The 11081-nt window shown below is 42.3% G+C and overlaps 1 long non-coding RNA gene across 1 annotated transcript; it reads right to left on the bottom strand.

Annotated features, from left to right (window-relative positions):
• Nucleotides 1-9418: 9418 nt before the first annotated feature.
• LOC127128321 (uncharacterized) lies at nt 9419-10775 on the bottom strand. Its single transcript, XR_007805840.1, has 3 exons — nt 10738-10775; nt 9604-9931; nt 9419-9522 (listed from the first exon to the last, which is right to left on the bottom strand). It is a non-coding gene; the product is annotated as an uncharacterized LOC127128321 (long non-coding RNA).
• Nucleotides 10776-11081: the final 306 nt, after the last annotated feature.

Genomic DNA, 11081 nt, shown 5'->3' with positions numbered 1-11081 from the left:
AGGAGAAAACAATGCCATGGCAAACACAAAACAGGTTAGAGCAAACAGAAAAGCAACTGCTGTCGCGATCGTTGCTGCGTCGCTTAGCGAAGGCTTAGCGAAGCCTCGCTACAGGCTCGCCTAGCGAAGGTGCTAGCGAACGCCTGCGGGTTTTGGGTTCTTCATTGATAACAGTCCGATCTCGGCAACCCAAACCCTATGGTATCCATGAGAAATGAAACGATTAAACATTCAAGGTATTGTCTTATACATTCAGGCATATCTAAACCCGTGGGCAAAACCTCACGATAATACCTCATACATTCAGAGTATTCAAATTGAAAGCATAGAGTAATGGGTATAAGGGTAAACCTGATTGGAGAGATCGAATGAAATTGGATGTCACAGCTGGGTTTGCAAATCAATGTTAGGGTTTGCATGAGATGGAGGTGAAAAAGTGTGCGAGTCAGAATGAACTTTTCAGAGTTGTCTGGAGGTTGCTGCAGATTAGTTCGTAGGTCTCTGTCTCTGCCTCTTTTCCTGTCTTTGATAATAGGAATCCCCCTGTTTGACTCAATGGAGTTCTGTATTTATAACCTGGTTTCGTGGCTTGGTGGGCTCAAATGAGGGCAACTCAAGCCCATGACTTTCTGTTATATTCTGAAAACGCGTGCGCTTCGCCTAGCGAAGGATCTGCTCGCCTAGCGAGCATGACAGTTCCTTTCGCTAAGCGAACCATTCTGCTCGCCTAGCGAGCATGACAACTCAGGAACAAATTTTTTCTCCTTCAAGATTAGCGTTATGAATGATGAATAGACCCCATTTGAACCTGTTGGAAGTAACTCAAGTCTTTCCCTTGTGTTGACTGATCACCCGGATAGAACCTACAAAGTGTCTTGAATGATGTTCAAGCCTCTTGGATCTGATTCTGATTGACATGATGAAATGCAATGTGAAATGTTAAATGACCTAAAAATGAATGCATGAATGAGGAGGGCAAATTTTGGGGTGTTACAGCTGCCCTTATTCAGTCATCAGCTAACCCGAGCAGGATGAAAGCGAACAGCTTATCAGACAAACAGGGTGAGCTGTGATTGAATACCAAAGACAGACCGAAAATTTGCGCTCTGAGAACACCACAAAAATGCTGAAATACACCGCGCTGTTTATTTCTCTTCCGATCCTCTGGCTGAATCTGAATCAGTCTTCTGACTTAATCTGGAGTTTCGATCCTCTGGCTGAATCTATACTCAATTTAGTCCTCTGGTTGGATGTTAATTTTGACCCTCGGACTGGATACGATTTTGATCCTCGGGTTGGATATGATTTCAATCTTCTGGCTAGATCTTCTTCGATCTTCTGGCTAGATCTGAATTTTTTTGATTCTCTAGCTGAATCTATTTCCGATCTTCGGGCTAGACCTGACTTCGATCTTCTGGCTAGATCTACTTCGATCTTCTGGCTAGATCTGGATTGTTTTGATGATAAATTCCCATCATCGGGATCTCGCATCTGAGGCATGCGTTGGTTGACCCCCTTTCGAAATCTACACTCAATCTTCATGTTAGATATGCAGCTTCGAGAATATTCCACTTTTTGGGCTTTGTACATATTCTTCAGGCTAGAACATGCTGTAACGACCCTTCAATTAGACTTTTGTTTTTAAATTGCGATCCGCGGACTGGATCCTCTTGTAGATTGATTTTCTGTTGAACTGTCAATCTACTCCTCTAGCTGGTTTGCTGGGGAAATAACACTTGTAGGAGATTCTCTGGCTGAATCTTCAAATTGAACCTCAGGCTGGCTCATTGGAAAACGAGTCTCAGGCTGAATCTTCGAAATGACCCTCATGCTGGATCACACACACTTGGTCCTCTGGCTGAATCTCATGACTTTGGTTGTAAAGTAATTCTTCAGTCTGCTTTGAAGAAACCGTTTATCAGCTTATGTGTATGCTTGATATGCATGCAAATGCAAATGCAAATGTTATGCATGGTGCAAAAAAAGAAATTTGCTTGGGGAAGCAAGCTCCGGTAGGGAACGAATCGCTGTATCAATCCTTGAATGCTCTGTGGGGAATGATCCGTCTGCCGGGACCGGGGAGCCACCGAAAATAAATCAGTTTTTTTTTTGAAAAGTTGACCTTGCTGGGGGAGTATCAACTATGAGAACTTTGCTTGGCGAGGCTCTGTGAGGAGAGTCTGTGGGGAAAGCACTTCCTGGGGAAATGTCGTAGGAATCGACCTTTGCTGGGGATATGAACTTGCTAAACGTCTTCAGGTTGAGGATCAAAACAAATCTGTTAAAAAATAATCTGCTGGGGAATGAGATGAACACTGGGAACACCACCCTCTTGTCTGTTGGGTATGCAACTACTCCGCTGTTGCTGGGGATACAAGGTGCAACTCTACTGGGGGACATGCTTTGCTGAGGAGAGCCTTTGTCAACCGCTTGGGGATGAGGATTCATGACTTGGCATCCAGTTCCTATGACCTGCAATCACACACGTATGTCCTGAGGGAATTACTCGGTTTGAATTCATCGTCCGGGATTAGGCACATTCAAAGCAATTTTAAATGTTTTCCTATGCAAATCATCTGCAAAAGCCACCATTATATTCATATGCAATATGTTTCATCAAGAATTCAGACATCTTCTGCAAACAAACTGATAAATGAAAAATAAAGAGGCTCTTTAACTGAAATATTTGACTTTTATTGGTTGAAAAATTTGTGCCAAGAATAGGCGAGTACATCAGGAAGTTGATCCCTGAAAAGAGGCGATCGCTATAAATTGAACAAAAGAAACTATCCTAATGGCAATGCGAATACGGGGTCCCACTGAGTTTCGACTCTGCTATGGCTCGTATGACCTCAAGACGCTCTGCTCATCTTGCTTTCTAAAGTGGATGATTAGTCGATCTTTAACCTTCGGGGATTGCCGGATTGAATGAAATGGTGATATAACACAGATGAACTTAGACTGCAGTCATTCGCTTATTCCCTAACTTTTGCCTGGATCGCCCTTTTCGGGTTTTCAATCCACCGGGATACCCTTTTTTTCCTGAGCCGCCCTTTCGGATTTTCGACTCACCGGGTGTACTCTTTTTTTTTATATCCCTAATTTTTGCCCGGACCTCTTTATTCTTTTTTTTTTGGTTCGTCGGGATGCCCTTTTTTGCCTGGATTATTCTTTTTATTGTCCAGCGGGTCTATTTTATGCGAAGTATTTTTTAACTGCGTCTGAGTTGACAGGGGATGGGAAGTCTTCGCCATCCATGGTTGTTAGCATCAAAGCTCTGCCAGAGAAAACCCTTTTAACCACGTATGGACCCTCATAGTTCGGTGTCCATTTGCCCCTGTGATCTGTGTTGGGAGGGAGAATTCTTTTGAGTGCCAATTCACCGACTTGATACTCCCGAGGGCGTACTTTCTGATCAAATGCTATCTTCATTCGTCTCTGATATAGTTGGCCATGGCATATAGCTGCTAGTCTCTTTTCCTCAACTACATCTAGGGTTTTAATCCGTAGGTTGATGGCTTCCTCAAGTCCTAGGATACAAGCTTCGTATTCGGCTTCTTTGTTGGTGCAGGGAAAAGTTACTCTGGCACAAAATGGCATATGAACCCCCTCCGGCGTGATCAACACTGCACCAACTCCGCGACCATTGACGTTGACCGCCCCATCAAACATCATAATCCATTTGGATTCAGGGTCAGGCCCCTCCTCCGGGAGTGGTTCCTCGCAATCTTTCGATTTGAGAAACATGATGTCCTCATCAGGAAAGTCAAACCTCATAAGTTGGTAATCATCAATCGGTTGCTCTGCAAGATAGTCTGATAGGACACTTCCTTTGATGGCTTTTTGTGAAGTGTATTGGATGTCATACTCCGTCAGTATCATTTGCCACCTAGCAACCCTTCCGGTAAGCGCTGGCTTTTCAAAAATATACTTGACTGGATCCATCTTTGATATCAATAGAGTCGTGTGAGTCAACATATACTGTCTTAGTCGGCGAGCAGCCCACGCCAAAGCGCAACAAGTTTTCTCGAGCAGTGAGTATCTTTGTTCACAGTCGGTAAACTTATTGCTAAGGTAGTATATTGCATACTCTTTTCGACCTGACTCGTCATGCTGACCGAGCACACAACCCATTGACCTTTCTAACACAGTTAAGTACATGATCAACAGTCTTCCCCCTACTTGAGGCATTAGAATCGGAGGCTCCTGCAAATACTCTTTTATCCTTTCAAAAACTTTCTGACAATCATCATTCCAACTGGCCTCTTGCTCTTTTCTCAGCATTTTGAACAATGGCTCGCATGTGGCTGTAAGATTAGATATGAACCTTGAAATGTAGTTCAATCTGCCCCTGAAGCCACAAACCTCTCTTTATGTCGTCTTCGGTACCAATGTTGATAGTCTCAATCACCTCCTGATAAGGTGTAAAAGCTCGGTCATCCTGTTTCAACAACCTGGCTAACTCCTCAAGCAATTCACAATCTTCCTCAACCCCTTCTTCGGCTTGATAGATAGGATTGTTGAAGTCATACTTGGCCATAGTAGTGTCGTTAGCAGTGAGATCCGGGTGATCGTCTATGCATGATGGAGGATCATGCTTTACCTTAGAGCGAGATTTTTTTTGGGAAGAAAAATGGGAAAGAAACATTGCCATTTTTATCGTAAAAGTAAAAAATAATTGAAAGAAAGAGAACACAAAATTGTTTGCAAAAGCTATCCTTTATTGATGATGAAAATAATTGCGAAATGCGACTAAATGGATGGCCCTACAGATGAGTCATTGCACCTTGGGCAAAGTGTAAGACTTTATTATGCATGTAATAAAAGGAAAACAATAAAAATTACTCTTTCAGTAGAGTAACCCGGACGACTTTTTCGGACGACCAATTGTTGAGCTTTTCTCCCGGGACACACGGGCGAATCCAGCTATCTAAGTCACAGTCGCTGTCAGCCTTGTCTTCATCTGCAGCATTGACGACGTGGGGAGAAACCAAATCCCCGCTGGAGAAAGTACCGGCTTCCTTCTTCTGAGACCCCGGAGTATACCCCAATCCAAACTTGTCTTCTTTGATGATTGGCTCCACAAATTTGCCCCAGCCTTGGGCATTACCAGCTTTAACCACTTCGACAGCCTGCTTGTATGAAGAGATAGAAGTCCTGACCTCCTCGGACTTAGGTGAAAAGACAGCTTCGGGCGCGACCTCACTGATGTTTATGGCTTCGAAGCCCTGACACAGCATTTCATGCATCTCGCCATCCATCTCCACATACTTAAATGTAGACAAGTGGCTAAGAAAAATATCCTCTTCACCACAGACAGTGACGACCTGACCTTCTAGTTCGTATTTGAGCTTCTATTGGAGAGTAGAAGTAACAGCACCGACAACATGAATCCAGGGCCGACCTAGCAGACAGCTATAGGCAGGCTGGATATCCATCACGTAAAAGGCACTCTTGAACACCTGCGGTCCAATCTTAACTGGCAACTCAACTTCGCCAAAAATAGATCTCTTAGAGCCATCAAAAGCCTTCACAACTAATTTACTTGGTCTCAGGATGATGTCATCGCAATCCAACTTCATTAAGGATTTCTTTGGAAGAACATTCAGAGAAGAGCCTGTATCAACCAAAACATGGGAAAGCACCGCCCCTTTGCATTCCATTGTGATATGCAAGGCTTTGTTATAATTCCTGCCCTCAGATGTCAGGTCATAGTCGGTGAAACCTAGCCCATGGCTAGCGTTTACATTTGAAACTACCGACTCCGACTAGTTAACAGTTATCTCTGGTGGAACATAGGCCATATTCAGTACTTTCAACAAGGCTGCTCTGTGAGCCTCAGAGCACATCAATAATGAGAGAATGGAGATCTTTGAGGGTGTCTGATTTAGCTGGTTGACTACCTTGTAGTCACTTTTCTTGATAATCCTTATAAACTCGTCCACTTCTTTCTCGAATGCGGTCTTAGGAGGAGCTTCCTCAGTAGTAACCTCTTCGGCGGCTACCTGTTTTCCTTTAGCCTTGGCAGCTGCCTCAGCTTCAGTATTCGTACGCAATGTTGATGGTGCAAATAGGCGTCCACTGCGGGTGAAGCCACCAACTCCTCCAACATTGTCTACAGCGGAGCTACCAATGTCAAAGTATTCTTCATTAACTTTCTGCCCCTGGAAGTAGACATCAGCCCCATAGTGCCACGGGATAGCACTGTCTTTCTCATACGGAATAGGTCCTGGCACCGTGATGGTGACCGGACTAACCAAAACCGGTTGAGGGCTGTCAAAGTGAAATGTAACTGGTGCTGGACTTTCGATGTTCACCGTTGCTGGTTCTGTACTTTCTGGGAAATATATTGTTGTCGGAGCGGGTCTCTCGGGAACATTTATTTCTTCAGGAGTGAAATAAATCGTCACTGTCGACACATCATTCTTCACTGGACGGGTCTGATCGAACTGAAGACAACCTTCATCTATCAGTTACTGAATACCCCTTCTCAGACTGTCACATCCGCTCTCAGCAGCTTGACACTTTCTGCACTCTCCCCCACAGCCCGGGAATATCTGTCCTTTCAAAAGTCGGTATTTGACTACCGATAGCGAAGTCTTCACTTTAGTCACATCAGAAACCAAATTCAAAGTTTCCCCACTATCAACAGAATTAATCCTCTGCCCGCCGTAGGCTGGCATCGGGTTTTGGATAACATTAGGCACCAGAGAAAAATTGATAGCCTTGGCGTCTCTCAAATCTTGCACCTTTAGCTGGAGAGCCTTGCAATTATCTGTAGTATGGCCAGGTGCGTTGGAGTGAAAAGCACATCTGGCGTTGACATCATAACCTCTAGGAAAATTATTGGGATCGATTGGTGGGGCCAGAGTTCTCAACGTAACCAGATTCATGTCAATCAGCCTGGGAAGTAACACAGAATAAGGCATTGGGATTGGCTCAATGACCCGGTCCGTTTGCCTTGGACGTTGTTGATAGTGTCTCTGCTGACCCGGGTTACCTCCTTGATGTTGATTGTTGTACCTGGGTTGCGGTTGATACTGCGGTTGTTGTTGCTGTTGAGGAGCAGTTGTTGGAATAGTGACTGCGGCCACTTGATCTTGATAATAATTAGGGTGTCCTCTGCCCCTGCCTCTGTCGGCATACACAACGCTTGTCTCACCTTCTCTTCTTCGTTGACCGCTACCAGCAAACGGTTTCTTGGAAGCACTATTGTCTTGAATTCGGCCCATCTTCAACAGACTCTCGATTCTTTCTCTAGCAATTACTATCTCTGCAAAGCTGATTGACGGGCAAGCAACCAATCTCTCAATATAATTGCCTTGAAGAGTGTTCATGAACATGTCCGCCATCTCCCTTTCAGACATAGGGGGTCGGACGCAGCAATTTGTCTCCAACGCTGAGCATATTCTCTAAAGGTCTCCTTGGCAGTCTGAGACATTCCTTGCAACAAGGTCCGATTTGGAGCCAAGTCCAAGTTGTATTGATATTGCTTGACAAAAGCCTCTGCCAAGTCTTTCCAGCTCTTGATGGTAGTACGAGACAAATGAGAATACCATTCACGAGAAGCTCCAGTTAGACTGTCTTCAAAATAGTACATCCACAGCTTTTCATCTTCCGTGTGAGCTCCCAACCTTCCCAAATAAGATTGGAGATGAGTGCGTGGGCAAGAAGCCCTGTTGTATTTCTCAAAAGTAGGGGGTTTGAACTTATGAGGGATCCTTACTCCCTGAACCAGACCAATATTTGTGACATCAAAACCTAAGGAATTTTGAGACTCCAAAGATTTGAGCTTCTCAGCAAGCTCATCCATACGGCGAGTGGTCTCGTGAGCTTCGTCGTGCACAGAGAATTGATCATACTGATAATCTTCAGTAACGGGGCGCCCGTTAATCCGAATTCCTTGATTCACATTGTACCTTCCGCCAATACCATTTCCGACATTCCCCTGTTGCAAACATCACCCGGGTTTTCATCAGCATTTGCGTTACCCGCGTTACCAGTGTTCACAGAGTTATCAGCATTCCCAGGGTTACCAGGGTTCCCCTCAGCATTTGGTATCTCCACCTCTGGATCGGGCCTCGGTTGCTCAACCAATTCCCTCAGCTTTTCCTGGCCTTCTGCCATACCAGTCATCAGTGTCATGAACCGATCCATCCTTTCACGCATATCAGCCAGCTCTTTCTGTACCTGGTCCATCGCTAGTTGCGGACGATTTTCCTTTGTCGGGTACCTGTGGACTCGCTTGGGACCAATAATGCCCGAAACAGGGAACAAACTTTAGACACTGCGGTGACACCTGCAAAACAAACAAGGGTTAATATGCATGGTATGCGATGCGCTGCTTATTCAATTTTAAGGCACCCCGCTTTTGAAAGGGAATACCCTGCAAATGAATAAGCATGAGATGTTGGATGCAAATATGCAAATGATGTTATGCAATGCAAAGGTATGTCAATCAGGATTGCTGGATCCGCTTGAACATCTGTCAGGTTGCACAGCCTGGAGAGAAACCCACTGAGTAATATAATACAGGATCAGCACTTCGGCATGAACTCGGAACCGGGAACCATAGAACACAGTCATCAACTCAGAACCCATACTTCAGAACCAACGGTCACCAACAAGAACCGAACAATAGTCACCAACAGAACAAGTCACCATCAGTACCTGTAAATGATTCATTCCCGCCCCACTCACGGGTGTAATCTAGGCCAGGGTAAGGTCAAGAGAAACGCAGGATAAACAATCCTTTCAAGAATACCATCATATGCACACCAGGTGTATGCAACGATAATACCCTATCAGAATCTGAACTGCTCGTGATGCCATGTTCCTCTAAGTGGCGCCATACCACCCGCTTCCCATGAATCACTCTATTCCTAGGTGTCCTAAAGTTCGCTCATAGCCTGTGTATTGGGCCTTTTACCTCTCATAGAACTAGGGGTGGTAAACGGGCATGACCTCCCCATTTAGGCCCGCCCCACAAAAGCCCGCAAGAAAACGGGGCGGGGCGGGACGGTCAAAGGTAGAGATGCGGGCTCATTTACTAGGCCCGCCCCATTTAATGACGGGCATGCGGGCATGCCCGTTATTCTCTTTAAAAAAATCTTTTTCACTCATGATGATATAATTTAAAAAAAGTACTCATACATCCTAATACTACTAAAATCTAATAAAGTCTTTGTTAAATAATATATGTAAAAACACACTTGCATTGCATAAAAATCACTATCATTATCCTACATCCAATAATTAAATTCAACAAACCTTAAATTAAATATCACGAATTCAACATAAGTTCAACACCACAAATTCAACAAAAGTTCAACTCCATAAATTCAACAAAAGTTATGAAAGAATTCATAAGTAGTTTTATCTAACACAAAAATCTCTAAATTCTCTACAGACATAAAATATGCACTCATCAATCTTCATCTACGTCATGAACATATGATGCTTCAGTTGTAATACTTTTCGCCAAGCTCCCATCATCATTATCTTCATCATCACCCACTACATCTATAAAAAAATTTAAGTGTAAGTAACAAAATTATAAGAATCACAAAGTATTAAAAGAAAATTTAATATTTGATTATGTACCAAAACTGTTGAAACCGTGAAGCCAACTGCGAGTACAAATCAATGCCTCTACATTCTTCGACAACAAGCGACTTCTATATTTGTTTAGAATGATCGAACCAATACTGAAAGCAGATTCAGATGCAACAGTAGTAATAGGGATGCCTAACAAATCACGAGCCAATAAAGATAACTCTTTAAACCTATTCCAATTCTCCTTCCACCATTGAAGAACATTCAAGTCATCAAAATTTTGATAACTTAAATCCACACTTGCCTCATCCAAATAAACATCAAGTTGAGACTTTCCGGTCTCTGTTGCAAGTTGTTGTTTGTGTGCTTTCAAATCCTATTATAATAAAAAGGAAAAGAATAGAGACATGTTACAACATGTAACAATTGACAACGTTTAACAACATGTAACATATTAAAACAATCAAATTTAGACAGCATTTAGCAGCATGTTTGTAACATTAACAATAACATATTTGTCAAGGAAGTAAACACAATATAATCCTAATATATACATAAGCTTAATGTACATATGGTATATTACATATAATTAATATAAAATTAAATATAATGATAATATATAATAGAGTAATAGAAACATGAGTAATAGCAATATCTAAAAACATGAGTATAGCAATATCGAAAAAGAAGTTGAACATGAAACATGAGTATAACAATATCTAAGCTTAATGTACATATGGTATATTACATATAATTAAGGAAAAATTAGTTAGCCTTAGATATATTGGTAATTAAGCTTATATTGAGTATATCAATATCACAACAGCATTCCAAAATCCAAACAGGCTGCCACACCCATTTAATATACAGCTTATATTGAGTATAGCAATATCAACATTCCAATATCACAACAGCTTATATTGAGTACAGCATTCCAATATCACAACAGCTTATATTGAGTATAGCAATTTCAATTAACCTACATTAACTAACTATATCACATCATAATAAAAACTATATCACATCATAATAGTTAACATCATAATAAAAACTAACTATATCACATCCATTTCAACCGGTGAATCGAGCATCATAACAGGCTACCACACATATCTACATTAACATCTAACATATAACATGTAACATATTAAAGCAAGTTAATAATTAGAGGAGGCTACATACATTGAACAAACTTTTAGTCAACGCGTGTGAACTTGATTTCCCTCTAGTGATGGAAGATAGAGTTTGAGAGGTTGTAGAAGACGAAGTATGAAGGCGATGATATATCTCAAAGAGAGTGTACAATTTCTGCTTGATTTCATTTGTTTTAATTGTTGAGGTAAGTGGATCAACTTTTTCATACATGTATTCCAAAGAGGTAAGCTTAATCCTTGGGTCAAGAACCGCTCCTAGAGCAAGAACCACACTATAATCACTCCAATACTTCTCAAACTTGATCATCATTCTTTCAGCCATGTCTCTTATAAGAGTGTCTTCATCTTTGATGCTTTCCATCAAAACACACT

The sequence above is a fragment of the Lathyrus oleraceus genome, chromosome 3 (assembly GCF_024323335.1).
Source record: "Lathyrus oleraceus cultivar Zhongwan6 chromosome 3, CAAS_Psat_ZW6_1.0, whole genome shotgun sequence".
NCBI lineage: Eukaryota > Viridiplantae > Streptophyta > Magnoliopsida > Fabales > Fabaceae > Lathyrus > Lathyrus oleraceus.
This window is presented reverse-complemented; position numbering and strand designations above follow the sequence as displayed.